Source organism: Antechinus flavipes, chromosome 3 (genome assembly GCF_016432865.1).
Source record: "Antechinus flavipes isolate AdamAnt ecotype Samford, QLD, Australia chromosome 3, AdamAnt_v2, whole genome shotgun sequence".
In the NCBI taxonomy this organism is placed as follows: Eukaryota; Metazoa; Chordata; class Mammalia; order Dasyuromorphia; family Dasyuridae; genus Antechinus; species Antechinus flavipes.
Window position 1 is genome coordinate 256,607,223 of NC_067400.1, and position 17,566 is coordinate 256,624,788.

Consider the following 17,566-nt stretch of genomic DNA (forward strand, 5'->3'; position numbering starts at 1 on the left):
CTAACATTATCATCTCAAGAACCGTTCCTTTTTGTCTAAGACCTCTTCAAAAATGAAAGTGGGAAAAGAACTACCCAATGTATTCTATCAATTAAATAAGAGACAGGTGTTTTCTTCCTAAATAGAAAGAGGAATGCTCAATGTGCAAAAATCACAGTGTGTGTTAATAGAAAGATTAGAACAGAATTAGAACATTAAAAAATTAAGCAAAACTAATAATTAGACAATCCATATTTCATTTCAGTACTAGGAATTATAAAATAGAACAGTCAAGTTTCTTTCATGTGGCTTCTTTCCTTGTGGTGGCTAAACTCTTCAAGGCTGCAGCTGGACCTTGTGAAACTCATGGGATCATCTCCTAAAGTAGAAGAACACAAAAGAATGGCAAAGGCAAAGAGAAACACGATGCAGTCCCTTGCCTTCTCCTTTCCCCACCTCGCTGCCATTTGTGGGAGGAATTTAAGTATAGAACTGTATTTATTTTCCTCTTACAGGAGTGATACTTTGTCACTTGGAAAGTTTCATCCAAGAGAGTATTAGCCAAAAGCTGCCTCTTCTAGTGGGGCAGAGGAATGACAAATCTATTAAGTCATTCTAAAATACCAAGTTCTTACATTACTGGGCCAGCAAGGAAGTTTGCCATCTCTAAAGAACCAAGCAATGTCATTTTATCCTTGGAGTTTCTAGAGGTTTTCAGGTCTCCATTCAGTCAAGGACTCTAATAAATATATTTGGTGTCTGAGGAGAGCTTAAATAAAGAAGGATAGAAAACTGATATTAAAATAGAATGTGGGCTTCAGTCCAGGGAGGTTATCCCAAAATAAACTTCAATTTCACAATTTGGTCAAGGACTGCCTTTGTCCAGGATAGTTCAGGTAAACAAATATTTAGACAAAAAGCAAGGCTCTCAAACTATAAACCCATGAAGAGTCTCTGGGGATTCGTGAGATCAAAACTGTTTTCCACAATAATACTAAGACATTATTTGCCCATTAAAATATTCTTCCCTTTTCCAATTATATATCTATGTGAGGCCAGATTTTCTTCATCATTTTAAACAAAACAACAGATTGCTATGGATTAAATGCAGAAGAAGACAGGAAAATTTCATCAAACCATGCCTGAAAGAGGTTTTCAGAAATATGTAAAACAATGCCTATCTTCTCACTATTTTTTTCACTTTGGAAAAGTTTTTTTCATAAAAATGCTATTTATATTAACATGAAATGAGTTTGCTATTATTATTTTAAATGGATGAATGAACAAATATTTTATAATTTTATCAGTTTAAATTTCCAATACAGTAAATATTAATTGATATAGTTCATGCAAATGAAAACTCTTTGGGGTTCTCAGTCATTATTAAGAGTTGTAAAAAAGGTCCCAATACCAACGGGTTTGAGAATCTCTCGTTCAGATGATCTTTTTCATTTTTCTGATAGGTAAACTCAATGGATAATCTAGTTGATATCAAAGTTGTCTACAGAAGAATTTAGAGATGCCACAAGCATATGAGTAGATCAATAAATTGTCTATCACATCCTGTATAAATCTGAGAGACATAGAGTGCATGTGCTAAGAGAGTGAAAAACAATCCTCTCATGCCTTGATTTGATCCTGAGCATCAACGATCTGATACTACATAATTTAAGCAGAAAAGAATGTTGGATATAAATATATTTGTTCCTTCAGGAGCTACCTTTACTGTAACTTGAAAGAAAAAAACCCCAAAGATTTCCTCTTTTTTCAAGACACTTATCAGATGAACATGCCATTAATTAAAAACCAATTTTCCTATTAACATGTTAAATAAGTACTCAAGTGCATTAGGTCACTGCTGTTTTTATTTTAACCTGGGTATCCTAAGAAAGCTCCAAAAAATCCTTCAAAAGAAGCTTCTCAACTCCCCATTTCCCAGTGCCCTCTCTTTTCTTCTCTCTGTTCTAGTAAACTCTTATTGACCAAAGCATTTTTCACTAAATAAAGCTTTTTTAAACTTTAAAATCAGGAGATTATAATTATTTTTCCTAAGGCTGAGAATTTACTTAAAAAGATCCTACCCTTTGGTTTAGAAATAAATGGTAAATGCAGGGACCTGATAGAACAGCAGGTCATTAGATTTGTTCTTACAAAGTTTTGGTTTACTAGCTATGTTAGGAATGCTGGGAATGTCACTGATCATTGTGTGCTGATGGAGTTCCAAAGTTTCTAGCCTATCTCATTGGTTGAAATGTAGCACTCCCAGACATACCGTAACCTACAAGTTGCAAGCCTGGGAAAGGGCAAGAGGCCTAGTAGAGTAAATTCTCTTTGAAATGAGAAAAAATGCCTCCTGTAAAAGGTGTCTGAATTCTTGTGGTTTGGACCACCTGTTAAACTGGTAAGACTATATGGGGGAAGGGAGCTAGAAAATTTTTCTGTGACTGTAGATACTGAGTTCTTCAAAGTATTTAAGGTACTTATATGCACTAGAAGATAGAGAATTATATTTCTCTAATCTGGTAGCCTATAAGAATTATTTTTGTTATTGTTGTGGTTATACTCTTCCCATTACCTAGTCTTATCTAAGTAGGAAACTAAAACTGAATCAGATATTTTATCTTCCTTTTAAATTGTTTCCTTTTCTTGGGAATGTGTATCATAGCAAAATCTCATTCCCATCACATGTTATTTTCTCCGCAGTTTTTTAATGCCAAAAGTCTTTAAATGGTGTAGAAGACAACTGACTTTCTCTTCCTTTAAAAGTATTTTGGTTCTCATTGTGCATGGTGTAATGCCGGAGAAACTGAGCAAGACAGAGATTAGAGACCAATTCAATAGTTTAATAAATGGAGAGATATATACTGGGACCAATGAATCCATGTTGGTGCCAGGGCTAGATGATACTATCATCTCAAAGAATCCAGCCCTAAGTATCACAGAGCAAGCTTTTTTATAGGATAACAAGAACAATGACATAATGGGGGGAGGCACCTAGGATGACACAATAGAGGGAGGTACTGGGGAGGTTACTGATATTCTAATGATGTCTAAAATGGATAAACCTTTATCCTGTCAAACATTAAGAAGGAATGTCTATACCCCAAAGATATAAAACCTTTATCTCATCAACCATTTAAGAGGGAATAATTATAGCCTGGGGTTTTGGGGCAGAGCAACTGAGGTAGACCTTTATCTCATCAAATATTAAGACGGAAAGGTTATAACTGAGGCAGATAGGACAATGGGGAAACTAGGTCAGGACATCAAAAGGTTACTGTGGCATAACAATAGCAATAACAAGATTATATGTTGATGAATTCTGGCAGACTTGGCTAGAGATGATTCAGACCAGTTCCAGTGATCTTGTGATGAAAAGATGTCTCTTCATCATTGTGATGTGATGGTTGTAGGAACTGAGGGTGAATTACAACATAGAGTTTTGTTATTTTCTTGAATTTTATTTTATTTTTCATTTTTTCCCTTTTTTATTTTTTATTTTTTTTGTGCAGCAAGATAATTGTGTATATATTTTACCACATTTAACATATATTGGATTACTTGCCATCTAGGGGAGGAGCTAGGAGGAAGGGGGGGAATTGGGAACACAAGGTTTTGCAAGGTCAATGTTGAAAAATTATCCAAGCATATGTTTTGAAAATAAGAAGCTTTAATTAAAAAAAGGAGAGAAGCATATCCAGGAGGTTTACATTTTACATTCCAGATTTTGATATATAATTCTTATTGCCAGGCTCACAAGTTTCTATTATTACTATGATCAACACTTTTCTTAATTCCTATTGAATTTTTAGTGTAGTCATAGATCCTTAGGGTTTATCTGCCCCCAGTCCTCATCTAAAACAAATCCCTTTTAAAATATTCTTAATAAATCATTATACTTTATGCTTAAAGAGCATTAGTCTCCATTGATAGGAGACTCATTACCTTATTGGGAGTTTATTCTACTAGTGTCAATTGTTAGTGTTTAGTCAGTTTTGGGTGTTAATTGTTCATTTTTAATTATTAATAATTTAAAAAATTATAAGTATCTTGGTTTTACTGTAGACTTTTCTTCATGTTAAAATGAGATAATTTTTTTTTCAGGCTTTGCTGAGCACATCAACTCATGAAACGCCAAGAATGTGGGTAGATTTGCAGAGTAGAGATAACTTAATCATTAGGCCTCTCTTCTTAAGACTTCTCCTTTCTGCTCATCTACATGGAAGAATGGAAATAGAATTTGGAGCTAGAAAACTGTGTAACTCCCAAATACCAAAACCATTTGCTTTTTATTGGGTAAATAGTTAATACATAGATTATGATACTGGCATAGACTAAGTTTCAGAGATGAAAATTGAGTTATACAAAGAGTACTTTTTTTAGAAACTAGGGTCAAGTGTCTGAGAAAAACCCATGCTAGAAAATGCGGAGACATATCTAAAGCCTACAGCAAGCATTATTGAAGAAGGGACCCCTAAACTCTCTAAAACTCCTTGAAGGAGAGATTCTCCTTCAACCCTGTGTCCCTGTGGGGATCCCACCCCACAAAGGAAACAAGATAAACAGCTTCATTCTGTTATGTAGGTGGGGCTGGTTCAATCTTGAGCTAGAAGAATTCCAGTCCTATTGAATTAAAGAGATTCATTCAATTCTATTCAAATTCCATTCCAAGCTGAAACCCTACTTGTAGATAAAAAGAGCCAATTTGAAACAACTCTTTGCAGAGGTTTTAAACATGCCATGCTATGCCAAGGAAGCCTCTGCCCACTGGAATAATATTCTCTTCCAGTGCTACTCTCTTTTTATCCTCACCTATTTCCCTAATGAGACTTTTTGCCTCTCTGTTAGAATTTCTCTAAACTTCACTTCTCTGCTAGAACTCCTCCACTGAGGAATTCAGCCTTTCTATTCTTGCATAGTAAAGGCTGATTTCCCAATGCCAATAATAAACCTCTTTTATCAGTCTAGCCTTTTTGGTGTAGTGCCACAGTTCTCTTTTAATGTACTGACCCAGTTTCTATAATTGTCCTATTCAGTTACTTTGCCTCAGGTTATAACCATTCCCTCTTAATTTTTGATAGGATAAAGGTCTTATATCTTAGACTTCAGGCTATTATCATTCCTTCTTAATGTTTGATGGGATAAAGGGCTTTATCCATTTTAGACATCATTAGAATATTAGGAGCCTCTCCAGTACCTCCCATTATGTCATCCTAGGTGCCTGCCCCCATTAGATCATCCCCATCCAGGTACCTCCCCCATTATGTCATTGTTCTTGTTACCCTATAAAAGAATCTTGTATTTGACATTCACTGTTGGATTCTTTGAGACAATAGTCTCATTCAGCCCTGGGACCAAACATGGATTCATTTGGTCCCAGTAAATCTCTCCCATTTAATAAATTATTAAATTGTTCTCTAATCTCTATCTTGCTCAGTTTCTCTGGCCTTACATTGGGTCTGTAAATTCCTTTACAGAGAATCTCTGTGCCACCAGAAAAGGATTCCCCCAAACCCTCTACCTTTGATCTGAATCCCAAGGGCATGTAGGGGAGCCAAACTTCTCCCTGAACCTCGAACCTGCCACTAGATCTTATCATTTAACTCCCTGACCACCAGGAATCCTAACCTCATTTTGGTTCCCTAAATCTAGACCTTATCATTTGGTTCTCTGACAAAAGGGAACCCCCAAACCTAAATCTCATCATTATTTGTAATGGAGAGAAACTGGATATGTTTTCAATAAGATCAAGGGTGGAACACACACACACACACACACACACACACACACACACACACACACACACACATATATATATATATATATAAAACTGACAAAGCCCATCGGCACGAGATAGAGAAATTCCATTTAAAATTACTGTTGAAAAAAGAAAATACTTGGGTTTTATCTGCCAAGACAAACTCAAGAACTATATGAACACAATTACAAAATACTTTTCATACAAATAAATTCAGATCTAAAGAATTGAAAAAATATCAATTGCTCATGGTTAGGCCTAGCTGATATCCATAAAAATAACAATTCTGCCTAAATTGGTCTCCTTGTTCAGTGCCATACCAATCAAACTTCCAAAACATTATTTTATGGAAGTAGAAAAAAATAATAACAATTCATTTGGAAGAACAAAAAGTCTACATTATTAATGGAACTAATAAAAAAAATATATATATAAAGGATGGTGGCTTGGCAGTACCAAACCTAAAACTATATTATATTATAAAACATCATCAAAACCTTTTGATACTGGCTAAGAAATAGAGTAGTGGGTTGGTGAAATAGATTATATACACATGATACAAAAATCAAGGTCTATAGCAATCTAGTATTTGATAAACCCGCAAACTCCAGCTTCTGGAATAAGAACTATTTGACAAAAATTGCTGGGAAAACTGGAAAGTAATGTGTCAGAAACTCGGCATAGACATACATCTGTCCCTCCATATCAAAATAAGCCTCAAAATGGGTACAAAATGGGGGCATAAAGAATGATATAATAAACAAATTAGGAGAACAAGGGATAATTTACCTATCAGATCTTTGGAGAAGGGAGGAATTTATGACCAAAGAAGAACTAGAGAACATTATAAAAGGTAAAATGGATAACTTTAATTACATTAAATTAAAAAGGTTTTGCATATGCAGATTATGTGCAGAAACAGATTACAAGATACAACAGAAACAAGATTAAAAGGGAAGTACAAAGTTGGGGAAAAAAATCTTTACAGCAGTTTTTCTGATAAAAGTCTCATTTCTAAAATATATTTAAAAAATTGTCAAATTTATAAGAATACCAGTTGTTCCCCAAGTGATAAATGATCAAAGTATATGAACAATTTTCAACTAATGAAATTAAAGCCATCTATAGTCACTTTGAAAAAATGCTGTAAATTACTATTGATTAGAGAAATGCAAATTAAAACAACTCTGAGATACTACTTTCCACCTCTCAGATTGGTGAAGATGATAGGAAAAGATAATGATAAATGTTGGAGGGAATGTGAGAAAACTGGGACACTAATGCATTGCTAATAGAGTTGTGAAATGACTCAACCATTCTGGAGAGCAATTTGGAACTATGACCAAAGGGCTATAAAACTATACTTTCTCTTTGTCCCACCAGTGCCATTTCTGGGTCTGTATCCCAAGAAAATCATAAAGGAGGAAAAAAGACCCACATATGCAAAAATGTTTGTAGCAGCTCTTTTTGGGATATCAAAAAATTGGGAAATGAGTTGATGCCCATCAATTGGGGAATGGCTGAACAAGTTGTGATATATGAAAGCAATGGAAAATTATTGTTCTATAAAAAATGATGAACAAGCTGATTTTAAAAAGGACTGGAAAGAGTCACACAAACTGATGCTGAGTGAAACAAGCAAAACCAAGAAAACATTGCACACAATAACTTCTCAGTGGTTCAGTGATCCAGAGCAATTCCAGTAGACTTTGGACAGAAAATGCCATCTGCATCCAGAAAAAGAACTAAGGAAACTAAATATAAATCAACACATGCTATGTTTACTTCTCTTCTCTCTCTCTCTTTTTTAAATCTCTCCCATGGTTTTTCCCTTTTGCTCTGATTTTTCTCTCCCAATATGATTCATAATGCAATGTGCATTAAAAAAATAAATTAAAAAAAAAGCAAAAAAGAAACTTAAAAAAAAGAAAATGCAGAGCCAACTCATGCAGTAAAGCAGTATTCAATGTAACTGCTCTGGACAGAATGGGACTCAGCAGAGATCCAAGTAAATCAGTATCCACTATATAGCTGGACATTTTCTTTTAGAGCAATATTTGGAAAAACAGTTTCTAGAAGAACAGAATCCAACAGACAACAGTGTAGAGCAAGACTTGTAGCAGATTTACAATGATATCTACCAAAGGATGAAATGTGGAAGGAACAATTATATGTTTAATCTAGGTTGAGATGGTCTTTTCAGAAGATGAGGAGATCATTTGGGTCCTTATCTCCTCATGCATAATAGGCCTAACCTGGAGGAAGCTGATGTTAATAGTTTTAAAAGAACTCCTGACATCTTATAGAGAAGTATTACTCTTTTCCACTTTTTCCACTCTTGACTCCTTTTTACCTGAGAAATTTTTATATGACCCTGGGTATGTGTGTATATGTATTTGTGAATATGTGAGTGTGTGTGTGTGTGTGTGTGTGTGTATAATAGGTATACAAATCAAAAATTTACTGACAATAATTCATAATTTTGCAACTCTCACAGTTTAAGTTATGAGACCCATATGTGGTTGCAACCTAAGTTGAGCTATAGAGAATATATTTTCCTGACCTACTGTTAATGGTTGCTGTGCTGGCTATGGATGTGAAGAAAAATTATTGTTCTATAAAAATGATGAACAAGCTGATTTTAGAAAGGACTGGAAATTGTATTATTTTAATCTCTTGCTATTAGTAAAATTGCTTTATGGCATTTTATGGTTTATGAGTATCTTATTTTCTCTCTCTCCTTTCTCTTTCTCTTTGTAGTGAAATACATTTTCTGTATTCAATTTTGTGTGTGTGTGTGTGTGTGTGTGTGTGTACTCTTTCTTTCACCATTTTAGAGTTGAGATTCCAGTTTGAACAACTTCCCCTGTTTTCTCCTCCTTTTCAATTTTTTCCTTAACCTTCTTTTCCCCCACTAATGAATTCTTCTTCCTTTCTCTTTTCATTCTTTTTAAGATCATCAAGATATAATCAAACTACTCCCAGGTTTTTTATCTAATTAGAATCTATTTTTAACTTCTGGTGGTGATAGGATTCAGAGGAGACACATGTTTTATTTCCTCATATTAGAAAGCAATTTGTCTTTATTTATTTCCCATGGTTATTCTCTCATATTTATCTTGTTAGGTCCCTCTTGATGACAACTGTGTTTACACTTCAGCATTTCTTTGGAGCTCTGTTTTTTTTCCCTCATTTCAAATGCTTAGAAATACTCTATTTCATTAAAGGTCTCTTTTCATCCCTATAAGTTTATACTTTGGGGAGAAATTTTTTTTTTTTTGGAAAGCTATTTTTGCTTGAAAGCCGATTCTCCTTACTTTTCAGAATATCATAATTCATGGTTCCTTTTCTATTTTATGGTAATGGTTATTGAATCTTGTGTGATCCTGAATATATATTCTTGTTGCTTGATTGCCCGCTTCTAACTATTTGCAGTTGTTTTTCTTTGACCTAGAAACTCTAGATTTTGGTTATAATATTTCTGGAAATTTTCATTTGGGGGTTTCTTTAGAGAAGTGACTATTCAATTTTAGCTATACTTTGCCTTCTGATTCTAAAAAATCTGAACAATTTTCTTTTATGGTTTTTAAAATAGGATATCTAGGTTCTACTTTCTTCTGTTTTTTTCAACCATTTGACTTTATTTAATAATTTCTTATTGTGTTTTCTTTTGTCCATTCTGTTTTTCTGAAAGTTTATTGTTTGGGCAAGGTTTTGTATTTTTTCTGGCAAGACTGTTGAGTACTTTTTCAATTCTTTTTTTCTATATCTACCAGTTCTTTTCTATTTCTTCCTCATTTTCTTTCATTTCACTCATTTAAAAAAAAAAAACATTTTACACTCTTAAAAAAACCTTTCTTACCTCATTTCTTTCATGAATTCTAGTTGAATTTGTATACAAATTATGTTTTTTTTAAGGTTTTGCTAGTACATGTTTTTGGATCCATTCTCTTCTTTTGAATTTGTGTTTTGAATTTCCATGTCACCATTGTAATTTTTTTAAAATGGTGGAGTTCTCTTTTTTTGTTTGCTTGTTTTTTTTTTTTTTTTTTTTTTTTTGCTCATTTTTCCAGCCTACTTCCTGACTTTGAACTTTGGACTTTATTTTAGAGCCAGATTCTATACATATCTGGGGAGAAAGTATAGGATCATCCTTTAACTGATTTCTTGAGCATATTGAGTGTTGTATTATTCTAGGATCTCAAGGACAGGGACAGAGTAGGCAGGAGATGTACAAACTTTAAATGATCCCAAAATGATCTAATACATGACAAAGTTTGACTTTTGCTGTCTTCCCCTTCCCTCCTGGGATATGCTCTGCAAATTCCTGATCTGAGTTTGGGTTTGAAACAACATTTCTATTTTTCTGTCCAGTATGGAGTTCCAAAAGGCAGTTCCTGGACCTAGCCACTATTAGACAGCTAGAAAATCCTATTAATTCAGAGCAATGGAATTTGGACTTTCTTTTGGTCTGAAACTCCTGTCCTGGACATTTCTATACAATATTCAGATTGGAATGGAAGCTAAAACTGAGACCATGCTCAACTTTGGGATTCAAATCACATTTATTAGTTGCAATGGAAACTTACTCTTTACTCCATGCAAAGCTTGGGATCCTAGAATACTATCCTTGAAATGCAAATTCTCTAGTTAGTCTACTCTGGATCTGTGACTCAGAACTGGGTAGTTAATGACAAAGCTACCAATCAGACCCTTTTCCTGAATCTTACACAAATTTAGGTCCTTCTATGCTCGATTTGAAATCTCTTCTTGCCCTGATACACCTTATCCTCATGATGGAATGAATGCTTTGTGCAGCATATGCCTGCTCAGAATCTATATATTTCCAGTGTTCAAAGACCTCTCTTTATTTCCCAATGCCTATTTGGGATGGAAAAATATCTCATGATTTTTCTTTCTTGCATTTCTAAATTACAATTTAATTTAGACAATTTTCTAGATTTGGAGGTAAGAGAAACTTGTACTTCTTCCTGCTACTAAAAATAGTCTTGAATCTGAACATTGCTGTTATTGTTCAGTTATGTTTGGCTCTTCATGATTTGCGGAGCAATTATCCATGATGTTTTCCTGGCAAAAATACTTAATGGTTTGCCATTTTTTTTTTCCAGTTTTAAGTAGGCAGGATTAAATGATTTGCCCAGGATTACACAGCCAGAAAGTACCCAAGGTCAGAGTTGAATTGATCTTTCTGACTCCAGCCCCTAGTGTTTTATTCACTGCCCCATTTAGCTGCCCTAGTCTTAAGATACTGGTTGTCAAATCAAACATGTCTTTGCTTTGTATTCTAAAAGGGTTGGTACCTGGTACTGAAAATCTTATGCTGGAGATATGGAACCCCAAAGCCAAAACTCAAAAAATCAACCTGTAAGGGGAGCAGAAAAGCAGAGAAGTTTTTTTTTCCATTTCTTTTTCTCTGGTGCTGCTGTTGATTGTATAGCTGAAGTTAGCTGTTTCTCTGAACTATGTGAACAGTTTTTTAAACCAAAAGAGTATTGTAGAGACCACTCTTTTCATACGGAAAAGATAATTAAGATTTTTCAGGTGAAACCAGAAGCTGAATGAAGAAAAGTTTCACAGCTATGGACTTAGAAAGTCTACTTACATAAGTATCTAGAAGATAATATGGATTTAACACAGTACTACTAAAAGGAGTTTCAGTGGGCAATGAAAACATGCTGATCAAAACAATGCTTAGTAGAGCAGCATCCAGAAAGGGCAATGTCGAATAAAAACTAGAAATGAGCCAGCTTGGTAGGAGCAATATATTAGAAAGCATTATTGACTGTTATGATGAAGATATTATTTCTTCATACATATGCCCTGGATATGTGTTGGGCCTGCTTATATATCCTCCCACATATAAGCCATGGACATAGCTATTTCCATTGTGGACATTTCCATGTCTTTCTCCTAGTCACACATATTTTCTTTCGTTGTTCATTTTTCTCACTAATGATACGTGTATTTATGGGAGAATCTGCTTAAAGTTCATGGGGAAAATATTTAATGTTATTCTTATTATGAGATCATTTCGTTAAAAATCTTTTCCCTGAACTAATTATATCCTTTTGCTATATATTAAAGCTATATAGGGATCTGAGAACATTGTGACTCCATAGTATTTTGAAATTAGGGTAACTTTTTCTGGTAAATCAAGAGATTTTTATAGGGATTTCATTTTTAAAGTGACTATCACTAAATCATGACAGGAAGGAGAATTTGATTCCCATCCTCAGCTTGTGTTTATCAAGACAACTCAAGTAACTCATTATATATATATATAGATAATAAGTATAACAAGGTCCTTTTACTAGATTGTTGCAAAAATTCTGCTTAACAGATTTTTCTTAAGTCCTAATTCTGAAATTTAAGAAAAAAAAAAAAAACATTGGTTATATTTTGCTATGGATTCTGGATATTTATTGTTGGTACCTGGTACTGAAAATCTTATGCTGAAGAAAGGTAATGAGCATATAGTACCTTCTACAGTTTCAATTGCTGCTCCCAATGATGTTCCGCCATATGCAATCATGAGATTCTCTAACAGGTCAACATGAGGACCTGGAGAAGCCACATGAGGGGATAGAAGACAAAGATAAGGAAAAGTCTCCAAAAGTTTCCTTTTGGAAAGTGGAGGATACTATAGCATGAAGATGGTTTAAGTTAAAAATATGAGTGAGATGCTATGTAACTGCTTGAATTCCCTGTTCCTTTTCCTTCCTTCCTTAGTAGTATGGGACATTCTCTCTAATTTATATGTGTTATGAATAAAAATAGAATTGGATAATTATTTCCTTTTAAAGATGAGGTTAAAAGAAGATGGAAAGGATTCTAGAGAGAATCTAGTACAAATCTCTCATAATACAGATGAGAAAAATGTGTGGCGAAATGACTTGTGCTAAATCAACTCTTTGTTAGGGACAAAGCAAGTATTAGAATACTTCTTTCCTAATTCCCAGTTCAGGACTGTTTATGTTATGCCACATTGCTTCTTGGTAACCTATGATCACAGAAATAAAAGAATAACAGGATCTCAGAGTTGTGGAAGACTTATAATCCATCTATTCCATTTTAAATCTAGTCTAACCTGTCCCTCAACAGGAATGTGTTCTACCACAGCCACAAATGGTCTGTTTCAAGTGAAGCCAGAATCTGTGGAAGCATTCTGTGTCACTTTTGTACAACTCTGAAAGAAAATTTGGGGTTTGTTTTTTGTTTTTTCCCCTCCAAACCTCAAGCTGAAATACTTTTAATTGTGACTTTCATTTGTTCCTTATGAGAAATTCAGTAGTATTACCCTTTATTTAAAAAAAAATAAATTTTACTGATATTTTCTGTTTCTCATGTCACCATAATCATTTTTTAATATTCCTCCTCTCCTTCTCAGAGTGCTAATCCATATGGATTATTTAGAAAAGAAAAAAATCAGCACAATTAATTGGCATAATTGAAAGAATCTGAAAACCTGTATAAAGTAAACACCATGAAGGGGTAGCTTTGTGGTATTATCTCATAGCTATTCATTCAAGTCCTGCTTGAATTTTATTTTTTCACATTTACTTACCTTTTGGTGAGTGGTCTCTTAAGTCTTTAAATGAAGAGGCCCCAGGAAACCTCAAAAATTCCTGATATCAATTCATCCTGGCAGAGTAAGAACAGCAGTAATGGCCACAAGTCCCTTTTCCTCAGTTGAATATCAATTACTTTCCAGTTCTCAAGGAATTTTTTTTTCCCTAAGAGGCAGCATTGAGCCCCAAGGCCAAGTTCCTTCCTACCTTTGCTCTTATTAGAATCAGATAAAAACCTTGTAAAAATTCATCAGATTTGCTGGTTTTGTAGAGGATTTTCCACATCTTCCATGGAATTAGGAGGGTACCTAGTTATATCCTGATTTGAGTAGAGAAGACTTGTTTTTATCATTCTCCATAACTGTCGCTCATTTTGTGTATATCTCCCCTCAAGAAAACAGTCTTGCTTTAGTTACTTGTGAGTTCCATTTTGTCCTATACAGGGTCTTTGGTGTTCCAAATCTTTCCAAGTTTTGTATTAAGACATTCTTAGTCATGTCCTCTCTGGTATCATGCAAAACAAATTTGATTTCTTTTCCACATGACATCCTTTTACATATTCAAATATACTTCCAATCCTTTCTTCTCTCCCAGGATTGTCTTCTATTATCCAACTTAAAAGTTCCCAGTTCTTTTCAAGGAGGTTCATAGAGTCTCATCTCAAGTCCTCTTACCATTTCTGTTTTCCTCTGAAATTTACTCGTGTCTCAATGTAGCAGTAAGAATTGAATGTCATAGTCCAAACAGGGTCTAACCAAGTCAAACTGACACCTTCATTCTAGACTGTATCCCACCTAAGAAAAAACTTTATAAGACTTCTGTGTTACTCTGTCCACTCATATGAGCTTGTAGTCCAAGTCCCCAAGGCCTTTTACACACACACACACACACACACACACACACACACACACACACACACACAATCTAGTCCTATTTTCTTATATTTTAACATGTACAATTAGTATTTGATATCAAAGTATATTCACATTCATTTGTACAAAATTTCATGTAAAAATCTGATCTTTTAAAATCATATTGAGTCTATTATCCAACATAATGGAGTAATGGAATTTGAATGAGTTCCATTTTTTAATTAGATCAGGTTCTTAGATTTTTTTTTTTCAGTGTGAGCATTTATACCGTGAAAATGGACAAATGGTACAAATCAGGACTTGATTTGTGATTTTGTTGACTGTCTAAACTTAAGAATGTAAAAGAGAAGAGAATATGTTCATGCAGATTATTTGGCTTTTTTTTTTTTTTTTTTTTTTTTTTTTTGGTGAGCTGTTTGTTTAACATTTACAGTGTACCTCTGCTTAAGTGCCTCCTTTGCAGGAGATAGAGACTGGATACGGGGGATAAGGACTCGGGGAAAGCAGAGTAAGTAATTGTTTTCCTGGCTTCTTCTCTTGTGTTTTTACTATTAGGTTTATAAAATTGAACTTATATTTGCATATAGATGAATAAATTTAAACAAAATAGTCTCTGGTCTTTACCCTTTCCATTTATTTCTTTGGCTGCTTTAAAACTTTGTTTTGTGAGTGTTGGAGCTGCAGCAAGATGGTTAATTCTCCTTTTCAAAAGAGAATTTCTTGTTCAACTTTCTTACTACATTTACTTAAAATGAGCAGATCATATAACTAGCTAGGGTCTATAAAATAATGCTGATGCATCAACTATAGCTCTGGTGTTAACTTATTAATTTCTATTCTGCTATCTGAATATATATAAAACTCTATCTCCTTATAGCTCAAGTGTTTAGTGACTAGGTTCTATTTTTTTTAATCTAATATAGATCTTCCCCTTCTGTCCTCTATGCTTTGATGTGTAAATCATTACCTTCCTTTTCTGGTTTCTGGGAAATTACTTTGTACTTGTCTTGCCTATGTAATCAAAACCTATATAAGATGGCATCGTGCTCTGGGCTCACTGATTTTTATTTTAGTGATTTCTATGCTCTGAACATAATGAGCCAGTTTTTCTTTGCATTGTTGATTTATAATTAGCCCCAATATCTATCAAGGGATCCTTGGACAATTTTTATCACATTATTTAGGCCACTTTGGCCTCAGTGGTTGTCCTGTTCACTGAATAATGAATGAATTGAATATATCCATTCTATCCTAATACCTCTCCTCAAACCTTTTAGTCCTTAGCACTATAACCACATTTCCAAAATTAGTATGATGAAAATAGTTTTTATATATTAAGGAGAAATAATAAGAAAATAAAATGAGGGAAGAGAATGAACAGAATATCCAAAGTGGTGATGGTGTTGAAGTAAGAGATGATCAACAAAGTGAAAGTATGACAATCAGAGATTTGTCTAAATGAAAGGAACAGCTGATCTTCCCAATTGTGCCAGTGGGAGAGGGTACCTTTCCTCCAATGTATTGGCCCAGAGGGTTGGAGTGAGGAAAGAGTAGCATCAGTGAAGAACTGCTTTCTCATCCAGCTGTGTGTTCTCTATAAAACCAAATCTGTGAACAATGTCTCTGTGATCATTGGTTCTCACAATCCCTCTGGATGCAAGTGCTGGGAAAATAAAACAAGTCCATCTAAATGTGTATCTTCTTTAAGATGGAGAACATGCTTACTTCTCTCAAATATCCTCCCATCTTATTCCCAGAATTTTCCACTCACAAATCCCAGTCATATCCCTTGTACATAGTGTCCCAAACCCAAGTATCTATTGCTGTTCATGGTGATATTGCTGTGTCTTGAAAGATGGATTACAGTTATTTATACAATTCTAGCTTTATTCTACCAGAATAGTTAGTAAATAAAATATCATTTATGACAAAAGAAGGTAAGCATTGCAAGCACAGATCTTTAATGTACTTTGAGACTCCTTTCAAATAGACATAGAATCTTTAAATAACTATTCTTTTGGTCCAAGATGGACACCAGCAGATAACAGTAAGTAGAAGAATTGGCCAAGAAGAATATTCCAAAAGTATGCTAGCTTTTAAGAAGTCCACAGAATGAAATTTATAGCCAGCGGCATCACAAAATCAATAGAAGATCAACAGATGATATTTAGAGTTCTGCATGGAAGCATGTAGCTGCATTGGGCAGGAGTTTCACTAAGGATGCTAACTTAGAAAACAATGCCTGGCTATATATATTCTTTTACCATGCATATTCCCCAAATGTCTGTCCACTGCATATGAGTTCCTTGGTCAAGAGTATTCCCTAATTTCCTTCTTCTGACACATGCAGAAAAATATACCTCTTTATGAATAGGAAAAATTTTCCTTGGCATTTGTTTTGCCATGATGCTCAATTGTCTTTTGCTTTTAACTTTTCTAGATGATATGGTAAAAAAGGATAGCTAAATGGCACCTTGGAACACAGTTCTGGATCCGGATTCAGAAAGACTGACTGATCTTCAAATCTGGCCTCAGACATTAACTATAAGACCCTGACCAAGCCATTTTACCTTATTTGCCTCATGTTCCTCAACTGTAAAATGAGTTGGAGAAGGAAATGGCAAACTTCAGTATCTCTGTCAAGAAAACTCCATATATATGGGGTGAAAAAGAATTATGTGACTGAAAAACAACTAAAATGGTAAAAGAAACATGGTCAGGGGCTTGTGAATTGTAGCTGAATGAGATGAGGTTGATATCTTTCAAGACAGTTGTGAAAATTGAGTAAGGCTACATCTACTTCAGAGTTTGAGTAGACCTGAAGGACTCTGAGCATTGATCCAAGGGCATACCTAAGTCCCCTTCCTGCTATCCTCCCATGACATCATTTTCTCCATATTTCAGTCAAATATGGGCAACTATGTACTTTTTGGTTAAGTTCAATTTCTTGGGTAGTTCCCGTTTAGAATGTGAGACCCTCAGCCAATGAGGATGAGGGTCAATGGTGAGAGGGGGTATTTTCGTTAGGGATTAAAGTGTTAACCCTGCCCACAGGAGGTGCTTCCTCCCTTTGATCGCCTGTTAAATGGGGTAAGATGCCCTTCTCCCAAGAATGTATAATAAACTTTGCTTTGCTTCTAGAGATCTCTCCAGACTTTTTTTTTTAATTGTTATTAAATGGTGAACCCTCGCCATTTCTGAACCACCCATAGCTTTGAATGGGATGCTGACCCAAAGAATACCATAACATGGGGTTATATCAGGAGATATATAATTGAGAGAAGCCTTGATTATGATCTATATTGATAAAATGAACTAAATTTGGACTATACTTGTTGGAATATTTACAAACTGTTAAGTCATTAGAG

The 17,566-nt window shown here is 34.5% G+C and overlaps 1 long non-coding RNA gene across 1 annotated transcript in view; it reads left to right on the top strand.

Annotated features, from left to right (window-relative positions):
- The first annotated feature begins 2,270 nt into the window (after nucleotides 1–2,270).
- The window catches only part of LOC127553893 (uncharacterized), a 77,061-nt gene continuing 61,765 nt past the window's right edge, over nucleotides 2,271–17,566 (top strand). The window contains exon 1 of the long non-coding RNA XR_007951838.1: nucleotides 2,271–2,380. This is a non-coding gene — a long non-coding RNA (uncharacterized LOC127553893). The remainder of the gene's footprint in view (nucleotides 2,381–17,566) is intronic.